Source organism: Panulirus ornatus, chromosome 4, assembly GCF_036320965.1.
Source record: "Panulirus ornatus isolate Po-2019 chromosome 4, ASM3632096v1, whole genome shotgun sequence".
NCBI classification, from domain to species: domain Eukaryota; kingdom Metazoa; phylum Arthropoda; class Malacostraca; order Decapoda; family Palinuridae; genus Panulirus; species Panulirus ornatus.
In genome coordinates, this window is record NC_092227.1 from 10,560,763 (window position 1) to 10,576,179 (window position 15,417).

General features: G+C 39.6%; 1 protein-coding gene across 1 annotated transcript in view; it reads right to left on the reverse strand.

Annotated features, from left to right (window-relative positions):
* The window catches only part of Nulp1 (Nuclear localized protein 1), a 79,679-nt gene extending 65,266 nt beyond the window's left edge, over positions 1-14,413 (reverse strand). The window contains exon 1 of the mRNA XM_071693590.1: positions 14,252-14,413. The gene's annotated coding sequence lies outside the window, so the exon portion shown is untranslated. The remainder of the gene's footprint in view (positions 1-14,251) is intronic.
* Between the last annotated feature and the right edge of the window lie 1,004 nt (positions 14,414-15,417).

Sequence of the window (15,417 nt, forward strand, 5' to 3'; positions counted from 1 at the left end):
TTCTAGATAGTATACTGAATAACTTCTCCATCAGTCTTGATGGACTCTTATATATTTCTGTTGGGCATCCTCTTTGCATGTTTCACAAGATACCACTGTTTCTTTTATGCTAGGACACTTTTAAGGCAAGTATGTTTGTTTTGTTGCCATCCATAAAATCATATACATCCTTCTTTTCTTTGTAAGCTACAGAGTTCACTTTTCTCATGATAATTCAAAAGCTACAGTCAACTGATCTTACATGTGCAATGTCTCTGAATTTCCTCTAGGTCTTAATGGAGACAGTATCATACAACTGTAATAAGTTTGCCTTTTATTTACAGTAAGAAACAAATGGCTTTATTATAACAGTTTATCTCTCACGTGAAAGGTCTCATTATCATTACACTGAATGTTTAACCAGGTAATAATATTCCATCAATGTATTTTCCATATTCAAGCTCTCCATTTATGATTACTCCTAACTTTATTCTTCATAATTTCCTTTCCTGTTGGCCCTTTACTGGCTGTAATCACTGCAACAAATACCCTTCCATGATTTGGTTGTTCAAATTTCCCTTCACTGGATTCCATTAGACTTTCCTCTACCCATTCATGTTTCAGTCTTCCTGCATTTTCTCTTTGCCCTCTTCTGTGCTTACCATTTTGCTTATGTTAATGTCATCTATGAAGCATCATATTACACTTTCTATTATGTAACTGACTATGCAGGGTATTATCATTATGTGGAATACTGATAAAACTTCTTCATCCAGTTGAGTTCCACTTGCTCCTAACTTGAGAGGTGGGAAGTGGTGGTCAAGTGTGAGAAAAAATTTAAGAGTACATAAAAAATATTTCTTTTCCTAGCGCTACCTCGCGCACATGAGGGGGGAGGGGGTTGTTATTTCATGTGTGGCGGGGTGGCAATGGGAATGAATAAAGGCAGACAGTATGAACTATGTTTTTTTTTTGTTTTTTTTTCATACTATTTGCCATTTCCCACATTTGCAAGGTAGCATTAAGAGCAGAGAACTGGGCCTTTGAGGGAATATCCTCACCTGGCCCCCTTCTCTGTTCTTTCTTTTGGAGGAAAAAAAAAAAAAAAGTCTATATATGTATATGTCTGTGTGTGTATATATATCTATACGTTGAGATGTATAGGTATGTATATTTGCGTGTGTGGACGTGTATGTATATACATGTGTATGTCTGTGGGTTGGGCCATTCTTTCGTTTGTTTCCTTGTGCTACCTCGCTAATGCGGGAGACAGCGACAAAGCAAAATAAATAAATAAAATAAATTAAAAAATATAATAAACAGACCTATTGGCCTAAGACAAGGTTAATACCAATATATATTCTAATATTATGGTAGTTATATTTATATTTCTGATAGCTGAGGTTAGGACTGACCAGTATAAAGGTTCTTTCCCCACCCTACAGGAAAAATAAAAGACAGGAACAAAAACCATGCACAGCTTAAGTTAAACGTGGATGAAAGTTTACAGCAGCTAATGAAAAGAAATTCCTTTTGGCTACTATCTATACATTTCATGCAAATCTTGTCTGGCAATAAATCTATTGAGAAGAGCTTCTATCTAAAATCTAGAATGGAAGGAAACATGGGAGTACAAGTCGAAAAGTATAGAACCATGAGAGCTGAAGTACTCCAGGGATGAAGAAAGGGTTAAGGCTGTTAGTCATTAAGGAAAGTGTGCAAGGAGATGATAGCATCTGTTAGAGCAAAGATGGGCATGTTTGAAGATATTCCAGTCCCAACAGTGTTGTATGGATGAGTCATGAGCTTTAAATGCTAAGGAAAAGGACAGTGTAGACATGCTGAAAACTAAATTCCCAAGGACAATATAAGGTGTGAGGTGGGATGATTGTATAAAGAATGAGTCTGAGAAATAGATGTGGTAGTAAGAGCTGTCTAAGAGAGTTGATCAGAGTACTGACATGACTCAAACATATGAAGAGGATAAGCAATTAAAAACTGACTAAGAGTATCCTTGTGTCAACAGCAGAATAGTGAAGGGTAGAAGACTAAGAAAGAGATGGAATAACTGAGAGAGGTGTTAGGGAGCTGAGACCTGAACATTCAAGAAGGTAAGAGGTAGGCATGCATTAGATTGAAGGGAAATGATGTGGTATATAGGAGGGTGACACAATGTCAGTGGGCTGAAATGCAGCAAATTAAATGCTCATAGTAAACTATGAAATAGTCTGTGCAATTTGGCTGTGGATGAGAGGTGGTGATTTTAGAATCATGCATCTAATCATCACCGTCCAGCGTGTCACTATTTAGTACTGTGCATATCCAGTGGCCATGAAATTAAAAGTAATGAATACTGAAAAAAAGTTAGTAGCTGGTAGGCTGCCAACAACAAAGGAGGTATAATGCCAGTACTACCCACCAGGGTATCAGGAGGGTCACTGTGTCCATAGAGTAAAACTTTATCATTTAAATCTTGGTGAAGGTATTATAAAAAGATACTTATGACTTTGGCACAACTCTGTATCATACTTTACCAACACAAGCCGCTGGTATAAACCAAAGGGAAAAGGTTTCAAAACTTTTGAGTAAGGTCATAGTTCAGTCTGACTAATAATCTAATGGTGGAGTATAACACTGGCAATGGTAGTATATTGTATGGAGACTAAGGAAATGCTGGAGAGGGTAATACCAATCTTTATTCATTATAATTCTAAATAAGTTGACGGCAAAAAGGTCTATGAAAACAGGAGAAAATGTGGGATCAAAATAAAAGCAGGCATTAAAAGTGTGGTTTTTGGACTGTTACCATTATATCTTATCACTCTGCAATAAATGACCTGATAGAAAGCTGGGTTATCAGGCAGAGGAAGAAGTGATATTGAATACAAAATAAAGTAATATGGAATTCCAATAAATATAAAGTGATAAAATAACTTGCCTATCTGAACACTACAATTAACATGTGGAGCCTGGTGATGGACAATTTTCCTCATTATCGAGGTGTACTTCACAGCACGGCACCATGGATTGTCAGATTCAAGAGTAAACCCTATATTCTTATGTTAATAGATACATCAGAATCTAATCCAGTCTTCAACAGATCTATTCATACAGTAATTTGGACCCTTCACCTTCACAGACACCAGAACTTATCAAACATATCTAAAAGATTTGGATTCAGTCATGTTTACGTCTTAAATCTTAAGATGCATGACACAATCATGGGAAGAATGTCCCTCCAATAACAAGAGAAATTAGCCATTACTAGACCCCATAGACAATTTATCATTATCATCATTACTATCATTATCATCATTATAATTACTATCTTGTTTTTTACAGCTTTATCTAGTTTGTAAATTGATTAAAGAGCTTAATAAAACTTTCCAGAATGTTTTGCTCACATCTGTCAACAGGACATTCATTTGCAAATGTACTTGGAGTACACGAGGACATCAATAAATTACATTGCTTGACAGATTCTAAAAGTGATATCAATCAGTTCTATACATTTAACACTTTGTATAGAGTGGTTTTAGCTAACAATTTCCTTCTCACTTAAGCACTCCCCACTTTGTGGAAACCACCTTGTTTGATTCGGAGGTGCTATCACAAAATCCACAGAGAATGTATCATAATCAATGAGATTAGGGGGTGCTACTACTGCAGTAAGAGCTCAATAATTCAGAAAAGTTGAATTTCAGTGCCTCAAGGGAATACTCAAGTTTTCTGAAATATCCAAGTCTCACTCCACCTTCTCATAAAATCCTCACTAGTATAACCTTGGAGGTAAGACTGAGGGGGAGGCATTGCCCGACTCCATCAGGGTAATACTTTTAAAAGAAAAACATTTTAGGTGTACTGAGGTTCTAGTTTTTAGGATAATCTGAGAGCCCCACTGCCTCTGGAGCTGCCCTCTGCCAGTAATGGGATGACAAGAGAGAGTAAAAGGAGGGAGCTTATGGAGACTTTTAAGTCATAATCTGAACGTGCTGGGGATTGAGAAAACAAATATCCTTGGGCAAGGGTATGGAGTGAAAATGGATGAGATGAATGCAAGTTGTGGAGGCTGTGGAAGGAAGGGTGGTAAGGACAGGAGTGAATGAAAATTATCAAGGAAGAGGGAAAGAGGATGTGTAGTATGGGAGGGTGTTAGAGAACATGGACGGAATGGATCAAAAATAGCGCATGTGAAAGGATAGACTGGAACTGTGAAGTATGCGTGGGTAAGTGTATATGCATCTGTGAAGATGAAAACTGTGAGAGAAAAGGGTGAAATGAAGCATCCCTGGAAAAATCTGAATGACTGTATGAATGGTCTTGAAAGAGAGAGAAAGGTGGTTGTAGTGGGGGATTTGAATGCTAAGGTGGGATATAATGAAACTGGCAAGATTGTTAGTCAATGAGGGGTGCCTGGAGTAAATTAAAATGCACGTTATCTTGTGGATGTCTGTGCTGTGCTGTAAGGGATTTATTCCCTGTAAACACCTTCATTCAGTATAAGATGATCCACAGATATACATGGATGAGAAATGATGGGAGAAGAACAACAGAGTATGATTGACTATGTGGCAGTGGATGAAAGGCTGAGAAAGGTTGTGCTGGATGCTAGAGTTGTGAGAGGATTTTTTAAAGATTCTGACCATTTTGCATTTCTTATAGAGGTGAGAATCTACAAGTGAAGGTATGGCATAACTGAAGAGTGAAGAAGTAACAGTGTTGGCAAGCAAGATGAATCAGAAAGGAGTATGAAGGAAGGATGACAAAAATCTTAGATGAAAGTGCAATAAATATAGTGATGAAGTCATGTGTCTAAAAACTGTCAAAGGTTATAGAATTAGTTGTTGGATACACTGTTGTCAGACATGAAAATAAAAAGGCAAATGCAAGGTAGATGGGTGAGATTAGAAAGCTGTGGAAGAGAATAGAAAAAGGCATATGGTAGACTGCTCAAAAGGAATGTGCTAGAAGAAGTTCAGCAAAGGACAAGGAAAGAAACTGACAAAGAAAAGCAAAGAAAGAGTAGATGAAGATTTTGGAGCTGACAGGGCAAAGCAAAGAAAGAGGTGAAGATTTTGAGAGAAATTTAAAAGAAAAATTTAGGGAAAATAAGGCACTATAGGAAGAAGGTGAAAAAGGAAAAAGATAGATATAAGAAGTAAGGAAGGGAAGTTGCTGGATTAAAACAAGGAAGTGAAAGGAAGATAGAAAGAGTATTTTGAAGAACTGATGAATTTGGGAAAAGGTGAGGCAGCAGCTGTTGTATGCACAGACATGGAGGATGAAGGGAAAAGGATACAAGTGCAGGAGCCTATAGCAAGAAGGGAGTAAAAAGGGCAATAATAGAGGTTGAATGTAGGAAATGCACCTGGAGTGGATGGAATTACAGCTGATTTGCTGAAGTATGGAGGAGAAAATGTGATAGAAAGGATGCATTTGTTATGTAATTTAACATGGAAGCAGAAAGTTGTGCCTGAGGACTGGGTAAAGGCTATTTTTATTCCATATTCAAAGGAGAGGGTGCTAGGGATGTAAGTAGCAATTATAGTGGAATAAGTCTTAGATACTCCAGGAAAAGTGTATGCAAATGTATTTATTGACAGAGTGATGGAAGTGGCTGAATAAAGAATAAACAAGGAGCAAGGTTGTTTCAGGAAAGGTACATAATGTGTGAATCAGATTTCTGAGGTAAAAATGACTATGGAAAAGTATCTAACGAAAATTAAGAAGCTGTATGCAACTTTCATGAATCTGGAGAAAGTATATGACAAAGTTGAGTGGAATGCTTTAAGGGATGTATTCAGGATATATGGGGTATGGGGACAACTGATGAATGATGTGAAAGGCTTCTATGGAGGAGCAAAAGAATGTGTTAAAGTGGAGAGAAAATTAAGCAAAGGTTTCGGTATACATTTGGGTTTGAGGTAGGGCTGTATAATGTCAATGAGGTCAAGAGAAAGGTGCAAGAGGCAAAAAAGAGTGCAAATGAGAGTTGGGGTGAGAGAGTATCATTAAATTTTAGGGAGAATAAAAAGATGTTTTGGAAGGAGGTAAATAAAGTGCGTAAGACTAGGGACTAAAGGGGAACATCAGTGAAGGGGGGGTAATAGGGAAGTGATAACAAGTAGTGGTGATGTGAGAAGGAGATGGAGTATCTTGAAGCTTTGTTGAATGTGTTTGATGATAGAGTGGCAGATATAGGGTGTTTTGGTCGAGGTGGTGTGCAAAGTGAGAGGGTTAGGGAGAATGATTTGGTAAACAGAGAAGACGTAGTAAAAGCTTTGCGGAAGATGAAAGCTGACAAGGCAGCGGGTTTGGATGGTATTGCAGTGGAATTTATTAAAAAAGGGGGCGACTGTGTTGTTGACTGGTTGGTAAGGTTATTTAATGTATGTATGATTCATGGTGAGGTGCCTGAGGATTGGCGGAATGCTTGCATAGTGCCATTGTACAAAGGCAAAGGGGATAGGAGTGAGTGCTCAAATTACAGAGGTATAAGTTTGTTGAGTATTCCTGGGGAATTATATGGGAGGGTATTGATTGAGAGGGTGAAGGCATGTACACAGCATCAGACTGGGGAAGAGCAGTGTGGTTTCAGAAGTGGTAGAGGATGTGTGGATCAGGTGTTTGCTTTGAAGAATGTATGTGAGAAATACTTGGAAAAGCAAATGGATCTGTATGTAGCATTTATGGATCTGGAGAAGGCATATGACAGAGTTGATAGAGATGCACTGTGGAAGGTATTAAGAATATATGGTGTGGGAGGCAAGTTGTTAGAAGCAGTAAAAAGTTTTAATCGAGGATGTAAGGCATGTGTCCGTGTAGGAAGAGAGAAAAGTGATTGGTTCTCAGTGAATGTTGGTTTGCGGCAGGGGTGTATGATGTCTCCATGGTAATTTAATTTGTTTATGGATGGGGTTGTCAGGGAGGTGAATGCAAGAGTTTTGGAAAGAGGGGTAAGTATGCAGTCTGTTGTGGACGAGAGAGCTTGGATAGTGAGTCAGTTGTTGTTCGCTGATAATACAGCGCTGGTGGCTGATTTGGGTGAGAAACTGCAGAAGCTGGTGACCGAGTTTGGTAAAGTGTGTGAAAGAAGAAAGCTGAGAGTACATGTGAATAAGAGCAAGGTTATTAAGTACAGTAGGGTTGAGGAACAAGTCAACTGGGAGGTAAGTTTGAATGGAGAAAATTTGGAGGAAGTGAAGTGCTTTAGATATCTGGGAGTGGATTTCGCAGCTGATGGAACCATGGAAGCGGAATTCAATAATAGGATGGAGAGGGGGCGAAAGTTCTGGAAGCGAAGAATGTGTGGAAGTCGAGAACATTATCTTGAAAAGCAAAAATGGGTATGTTTGAAGGAATAGTGATTCCACCAATGTTATATGGTTGCGAGGCTTGGGCTATAGATAAGAGTGGTGCGGAGGAGGGTGGATGTGCTGGAAATGAGATGTTTGAGGACAATATGTGGTGTGAGGTGGTTTGATCGAGTAAGTAATGAAAGGGTAAGGGAGATGTGTGGTAATAAAAAGAGTGTTGTTGAGAGAGCAGAAGAGGGTGTTTTGAAATGGTTTGGGCCATTTCTTTCGTCTGTTTCCTTGCGCTACCTCGCAAACGCGGGAGACAGCGACAAAGCAAAAAAAATAAATATAATATATAATATATATATATATATATATATATATATATATATATATATCTAATAATAGAATGTATATAGAACAACAACTGATGTTAAGTTCTCAACGTATAGTTAAGAGATTGTACTTACAAATCATAACAATTAACAACTGGAGATCCCTGCCGAATACATGAGACAAGACCCTCTGGTTTGGATTTATGCTTCTACATTGTCAAAATCTTTGGGCCATCAATTGGAATAGCGGTGATGAGGGAGGTGAAAAAATTAGATAAAGTGAATAAGAGCAAGGTGTATGGAACGTAGGGTGAGGGTCAGACCAATTGGAGGTGAGGAATGGGAATGAGGGAATAAGGTTTTAGATATCGGGAGTGGGACTGCAGCGGTGGAACAGGAGGGCAAGGGAATTGAGTGGGGAGGGGGGAAATTCGGGAGCTTGAAGATGTGTGAAGTGGATTGAAGCAAGGGGATGTTTAAATTAAATGAGGAGCGTCGGGGTATGGATAATTGCCAAGGATGAGTGTGTGGTATGAGTATTTTGAGGTTGTGGTGTGAGTGTTATGGTAATCATGTGGTGGATGGGGTAGGGGTTGAGGGCCAAAATGTTTTGATTGTTTTGGCACATGAAATGAGGAGGAAAGATCCAAAGTATATAAAAAAAAAAACAAATATATAATATATATAAAAATTATTATGTGATTCGTCCTGAACAGCAGAGCGTGTAAAGGAGCAAGAATAATGACATTCGGAGCTTCATCGGGTATACTTGCGTGCTTTCCATGATTGATCACATGTGAAGCCTCTCGTAAAACCATTTAACAACTGGAGGATATTAACTTGCCGTGTGTGGACGTATGAATCTACATGTTATGGAGGGGTGGCATTCTTTCGCTTTCCTTCGCTCTCGCAACCGAAACGACAAGCCAAACAAAACAATAATAATATTATATGATGCTTATTAAAATGATCAACAGCAAAATTGGATAAAATAAATAACATGGTGAGCATGGTGCTTCGACAACTTTTGTGATATGCTGTGTATGCACTTGAGAGTTCAGGGTTGAATGTGTTTATAATGTGTGAAGACAGGCAACTGAAGGTAAATATGAGCAAAAGAGAAGGTTTTGAGGAAACAGAGTTAAGTCGTTCAAAGTCAAGTGGAGAGGTGTGTAATTGTGCATAGATATGGAGGAAAAAGACTGGAAGAGTTGAAGATTTTTAGATATTGGGAGTTGGTAGTCTGGATAGGGAAGGAAAAATGAAGGGAAGGACATTGCGACAGGGTGGAATATTCTGGAGTCCTTAATAGATGTGAAGGTCGAGTGCAAGTATTGGAATGAAAAATGGATTATGATTGAAACAATTGACATATGCACTAAAGCATGGTGGATGGTTTCAGAAGGACCAGGAGGAAATGGTTAGTTTGAAAGGAGCATGGATGGCTGGGAAATGAGAAGTTTAAAGGAAGCATGTGATGTGGCTGGCAGGGAATGCAAATCGGAAGAAGTTGTGAAGTAAGTAGAGTGGTGGAAATCATAATACTTTGAGGTGGTTGGAAAGATGCAGATGGGGAGTTCATGAAATGGTTTGGGCACATGGAGAGAATGAGTGAGGAAAGATTGACCAAGAGGATATATGGGTCGGAGGTGGAGGGAACGAGGAGAAGAGGGAGACCAAATTGGAGGTGGAAAGATGGAGTGAAAAAGATTTTGTGTGATCGGGGCCTGAACATGCAGGAGGGTGAAAGGAGGGCAAGGAATAGAGTGAATTGGAGCGATGTGGTATACCGGGGTTGACGTGCTGTCAGTGGATTGAATCAAGGCATGTGAAGCGTCTGGGGTAAACCATGGAAAGCTGTGTAGGTATGTATATTTGCATGTGTGGACGTATGTATATACATGTGTATGGGGGTGGGTTGGGCCATTTCTTTCGTCTGTTTCCTTGCGCTACCTCGCAAACGCGGGAGACAGCGACAAAGCAAAAAAAAATATATATATATATATATATATATATATATATATATATATATATATATATCTCCCCTATCCCTGGGGATAGGGGAGATAGAATACTTCCCACGTATTCCCTGCGTGTCGTAGAAGGCGACTAAAAGGGGAGGGAGCAGGAGGCTGGAAATCCTCCCCTCTCTTTTTTTTTCCAAAAGAAGAAACAGTGAAGGGGGCCAGGTGAGGATATTCCCTTAAAGGCCCAGTCCTCATCCTCTGTTCTTAACGCTACCTCACTAATGCGGGAAATGGCGATTAGTAAAAAAAAAAAAAAAAAAAAAAAAAAAAAATATATATATATATATATATATATATATATATTGGGAATACCTGGTTTAAAAAGCGAGATATACATAAGTATACTTATGTAAGTAGGAGAGATGGCCAGAGAGCGTTATTGGATTACGTGTTAATGGACAGGCGCGCGAAAGAGAGACTTTTGGATGTCAATGTGCTGAGAGGTGCAACTGGAGGGATGTCTGATCATTATCTTGTGGAGGCTAAGGTGAAGATTAGTATGGGTTTTCAGAAAAGAAGAGTGAATGTTGGGGTGAAGAAGGTGGTGAGAGTAAGTGAGCTTGGGAAGGAGACCTGTGTGAAGAAGTATCAGGAGAGACTGTGTACAGAATGGAAAAAGGTGAGAACAATGGAAGTAAGGGGAGTGGGGGAGGAATGGGATGTATTTAGGGAAGCAGTGATGGATTGCGCAAAAGATGCTTGTGGCATGAGAAGAGTGGGAGGTGGGCTGTTTAGAAAGGGTAGTGAGTGGTGGGATGAAGAAGTAAGAGTATTAGTGAAAGAGAAGAGAGAGGCATTTGGACGATTTTTGCAGGGAAAAAATGCAATTGAGTGGGAGAAGTATAAAAGAAAGAGACAGGAGGTCAAGAGAAAGGTGCAAGAGGTGAAAAAAAGGGCAAATGAGAGTTGGGGTGAGAGACTATCAGTAAATTTTAGGGAGAATAAAAAGATGTTCTGGAAGGAGGTAAATAGGGTGCGTAAGACAAGGGAGCAAATGGGAACCTCAGTAAAGGGCGTAAATGGGGAGGTGATAACAAGTAGTGGTGATGTGAGAAGGAGATGGAATGAGTATTTTGAAGGTTTGTTGAATGTGTCTGATGACAGAGTGGCAGATATAGGGTGTTTTGGTCGAGGTGGTGTGCAAAGTGAGAGGGTTAGGGAAAATGATTTGGTAAACAGAGAAGAGGTAGTAAAAGCTTTGCGGAAGATGAAAGCCGGCAAGGCAGCAGGTTTGGATGGTATTGCAGTGGAATTTATTAAAAAAGGGGGTGACTGTATTGTTGACTGGTTGGTAAGGTTATTTAATGTATGTATGACTCATGGTGAGGTGCCTGAGGATTGGCGGAATGCTTGCATAGTGCCGTTGTACAAAGGCAAAGGGGATAAGAGTGAGTGCTCAAATTACAGAGGTATAAGTTTGTTGAGTATTCCTGGTAAATTATATGGGAGGGTATTGATTGAGAGGGTGAAGGCATGTACAGAGCATCAGATTGGGGAAGAGCAGTGTGGTTTCAGAAGTGGTAGAGGATGTGTGGATCAGGTGTTTGCTTTGAAGAATGTATGTGAGAAATACTTAGAAAAGCAAATGGATTTGTATGTAGCATTTATGGATCTGGAGAAGGCATATGATAGAGTTGATAGAGATGCTCTGTGGAAGGTATTAAGAATATATGGTGTGGGAGGCAAGTTGTTAGAAGCAGTGAAAAGTTTTTATCGAGGATGTAAGGCATGTGTACGTGTAGGAAGAGAGGAAAGTGATTGGTTCTCAGTGAATGTAGGTTTGCGGCAGGGGTGTGTGATGTCTCCATGGTTGTTTAATTTGTTTATGGATGGGGTTGTTAGGGAGGTAAATGCAAGAGTTTTGGAAAGAGGGGCAAGTATGAAGTCTGTTGGGGATGAGAGAGCTTGGGAAGTGAGTCAGTTGTTGTTCGCTGATGATACAGCGCTGGTGGCGGATTCATGTGAGAAACTGCAGAAGCTGGTGACGGAGTTTGGTAAAGTGTGTGAAAGAAGAAAGTTAAGAGTAAATGTGAATAAGAGCAAGGTTATTAGGTACAGTAGGGTTGAGGGTCAAGTCAATTGGGAGGTGAGTTTGAATGGAGAAAAGCTGGAGGAAGTGAAGTGTTTTAGATATCTGGGAGTGGATCTGGCAGCGGATGGAACCATGGAAGCGGAAGTGGATCATTGGGTGGGGGAGGGGGCGAAAATTCTGGGAGCCTTGAAGAATGTGTGGAAGTCGAGAACATTATCTCGGAAAGCAAAAATGGGTATGTTTGAAGGAATAGTAGTTCCAACAATGTTGTATGGTTGCGAGGCGTGGGCTATGGATAGAGTTGTGCGCAGGAGGATGGATGTGCTGGAAATGAGATGTTTGAGGACAATGTGTGGTGTGAGGTGGTTTGATCGAGTAAGTATCGTAAGGGTAAGAGAGATGTGTGGAAATAAAAAGAGCGTGGTTGAGAGAGCAGAAGAGGGTGTTTTGAAATGGTTTGGGCACATGGAGAGAATGAGTGAGGAAAGATTATCCAAGAGGATATATGGGTTGGAGGTGGAGGGAACGAGGAGAAGAGGGAGACCAAATTGGAGGTGGAAAGATGGAGTGAAAAAGATTTTGTGTGATCGGGGCCTGAACATGCAGGAGGGTGAAAGGAGGGCAAGGAATAGAGTGAATTGGAGCGATGTGGTATACCGGGGTTGACGTGCTGTCAGTGGATTGAATCAAGGCATGTGAAGCGTCTGGGGTAAACCATGGAAAGCTGTGTAGGTATGTATATTTGCGTGTGTGGACGTATGTATATACATGTGTATGGAGGTGGGTTGGGCCATTTCTTTCGTCTGTTTCCTTGCGCTACCTCGCAAACGCGGGAGACAGCGACAAAGCAAAAAAAAAAAAAAATATATATATATATATGGATGATGTGATTAAAGAGATAACAGCAAAACTTGGGGATAAAGGTGAAGAGATGGAATGCGATGGTGAGGTATGGTGCCTTGCGACAAGCATATTTGTGGATGATGCTGTGTTATTCACTTAGAGTGAGGAGTTGCAGAGGGGTGTGAGTGTGTTTTATAATGTGTGTAAGCACAGGCAACTGAAGGTAAATATGAGCAAAAGCAAAGAAATGGTGTTTGCAGGGAAACAGAGTTAAAGTACAGATTCTACAAAGCCTTACAGAGTGGGAGAGAAGATAGTGTACTAATCTGTGCTATAGATATGGGAGGAAAAAGACTGGAAGAGTTGACAGATTTTAAGTATTTGGGAGCTAACTTAGGTAAGTCTGGTGATAGGGAAGGAAAAATAAGGGAGACAGCAGCACAGGGTAGAATATTTATGGAGTCCCTTAATAGACTAGTGAAGGGTAGAGGTGCAAGTATGGAAGTGAAGAAAGGATTAAATATGATAATCCTCCCAACCTTGACATATGCAGCTAAAGCATGGACATGGGATGAGTTTCAGAAGTCAAGAACCCAGGCAGTGAAAATGAGTTATTTGAAAGGAGCATGTGGTATGACTGGGCAGAATGAAGAAAGTAATAAAGGAGAGCATGAGATGTGGCATGGCAGGGAATGCAAATGGAATGAATTGTGAAGTAGTAGAGTGGATGAAATCATAATACTTTGAGGTGGTGTGGAAAGACTGCAAGATGGGGAGTTCACAAAGAGAGTGTATGAAAGTGCAATTAAAGGGGTTAGTGTGAAAGCAAGACTACCTGTGAAATGAGGAAATAGAATGGAAGAGTGCTAGTGAGAGAGAAATAGGGGAAGAATGTATGGAATGGTGTATGTGTGGGAGGCATGAAAAGATAGGGTTAAATGGAGACTTTTTCCATGGCAACCTGCTTGAATACAACTGTCCACTTTCCTAATAAATTAACATTGGATATAAAAAAAAGTAAAAAGAAAAACACACTTCTACTTCCTTATCCTTACACCAGGCAATATAATTCCATAAGAGCAGAAGTAGGATCCCAAAGTTGGATCATGCACATCCTTAAACTGATAAAATACCCAATTCTGTACTATCACTGCACATGACTGAGAATCGAATGTTAGAGAAGCACTTAGCATATGAAAGTGGTATGGCTGAAGAAACTGGTCTCACATGATGAATAAATTAATCATAAAAAGTGAGAAATTTGGGGCACTTGTATGAATAAGCCATTACATGTTCCACAATGTGCACAAGAGACGAGTTAGGGAAGCGTGTAATGATATAGTGTGTACCTGATCCATCATGTTAACGTGGGAATGGGGTGATGCATATAGAAAGCTTGAAAACTGCAAAGCTTAATTTCCGAAACACTTTTGTGTAGAAACTGACTTCTACAATGCAATTATACCGAATGATCCAGACTAAAGACGAAAAGAGATTTCATCGACCAGAAAATTGTTTGAGAGTGGAACTCTCTTCGACATGTAATACAAGTCAATACCACATACCATCTTAAAGCCATATTTGCTAAGCACTTGTCAGACACGAATAAATGGCAAGCAGGGAATGTACAAATCCATTAACCTTAAGTGTAACTGTACTGCTGTTTGGAAACGCTGTCATCTGACACGCATCATAACAATACTTTTTTTTTCAACCTCATCCAACAAAATATATCACCTGTCTTGTAACTGAAGTTGCCTCCCGTTCCCTTCGGAGGGCGTGACAAAATAAATCTTAAAAGAAAGAGAGCAGTGGGATCTCTGGAGTGCCTAAGACGTGGGACAACAACAGCACCTCTCACGCTCGTCTGTTCGGCCAGCTGACCCAACCTGTCATCCCGAGCTGTCACGAAGTCAAATTTATTCAATCAACTTAATTTCCATCATTCATTTATCAAAACGCTACTCTTCTGCTCATTTCTAAGCCAACGCATCTCAAATTCAAGTATGGTGGTTGATCATTCTGCCTCTGTTTCTACGCCTAGGGACTATGTAAAGTTGAAGCCAGAGTCAAATGCATCGACAAGAACGGTTGAAATAAGCTAATGAGAACTGTGTGTTTATCCAGACTTTAATTTATGATTTATTGTCCCGAGTCCAAATGGCTGGAATCTAAGAGCAGTACAGACGGGTAACGTAGGCAAATATGTCTGGAATTAAGAAATATAGAGAGTGTAAAGACTGACACCATGGACGATGTTTAACGTTAAAGAAGAAATCTTTAGAACGAGTGAAAGGACATTTTTTTTATTTCATTTCACGTATTTGGCGATAAAAGTACATGTAATATGATCCATCAAATATCGTCGGGATGATACACAAAAACGTGACACACTAATTTACAATGTGGTCCTCTTAAAGTAATACAGAATGATGGGCAAACATGGCAAATAATTGGTTAGTATAGGTAAATGAAACAGCATTGACTGAAAGACAGACTAGAAACAAACAGAACTAGTATTAAATGAAATTGTTTGCCCTAAATGCTAGACTGTGACATGAAATCATCTTTAACATGTTACATCAATATTTTTTCATGAGTCTGATATACAAAGATAAGTCACTCCACAGTTAAACACCATGAAATTTGAAAGCATTCTTTCCAAAAACTATCAACTCTAGGAACGTAATATGATGATACACTATTTCTGGTATTGTGACACGATAACCAAATCTGATTTTTTTTCTCCCATGGTTCAGCGCATTTCCGTAGTAATGAAACTTCTACCCAGGGTGTGTTCCACGGGATACCTCTAACATGAATCCAATAACTTTATTTTGTACGACTTGCAAGCAAGAATTCGACGTCTTAATGAGTCATTCCCATGATGATCAAGAACATTC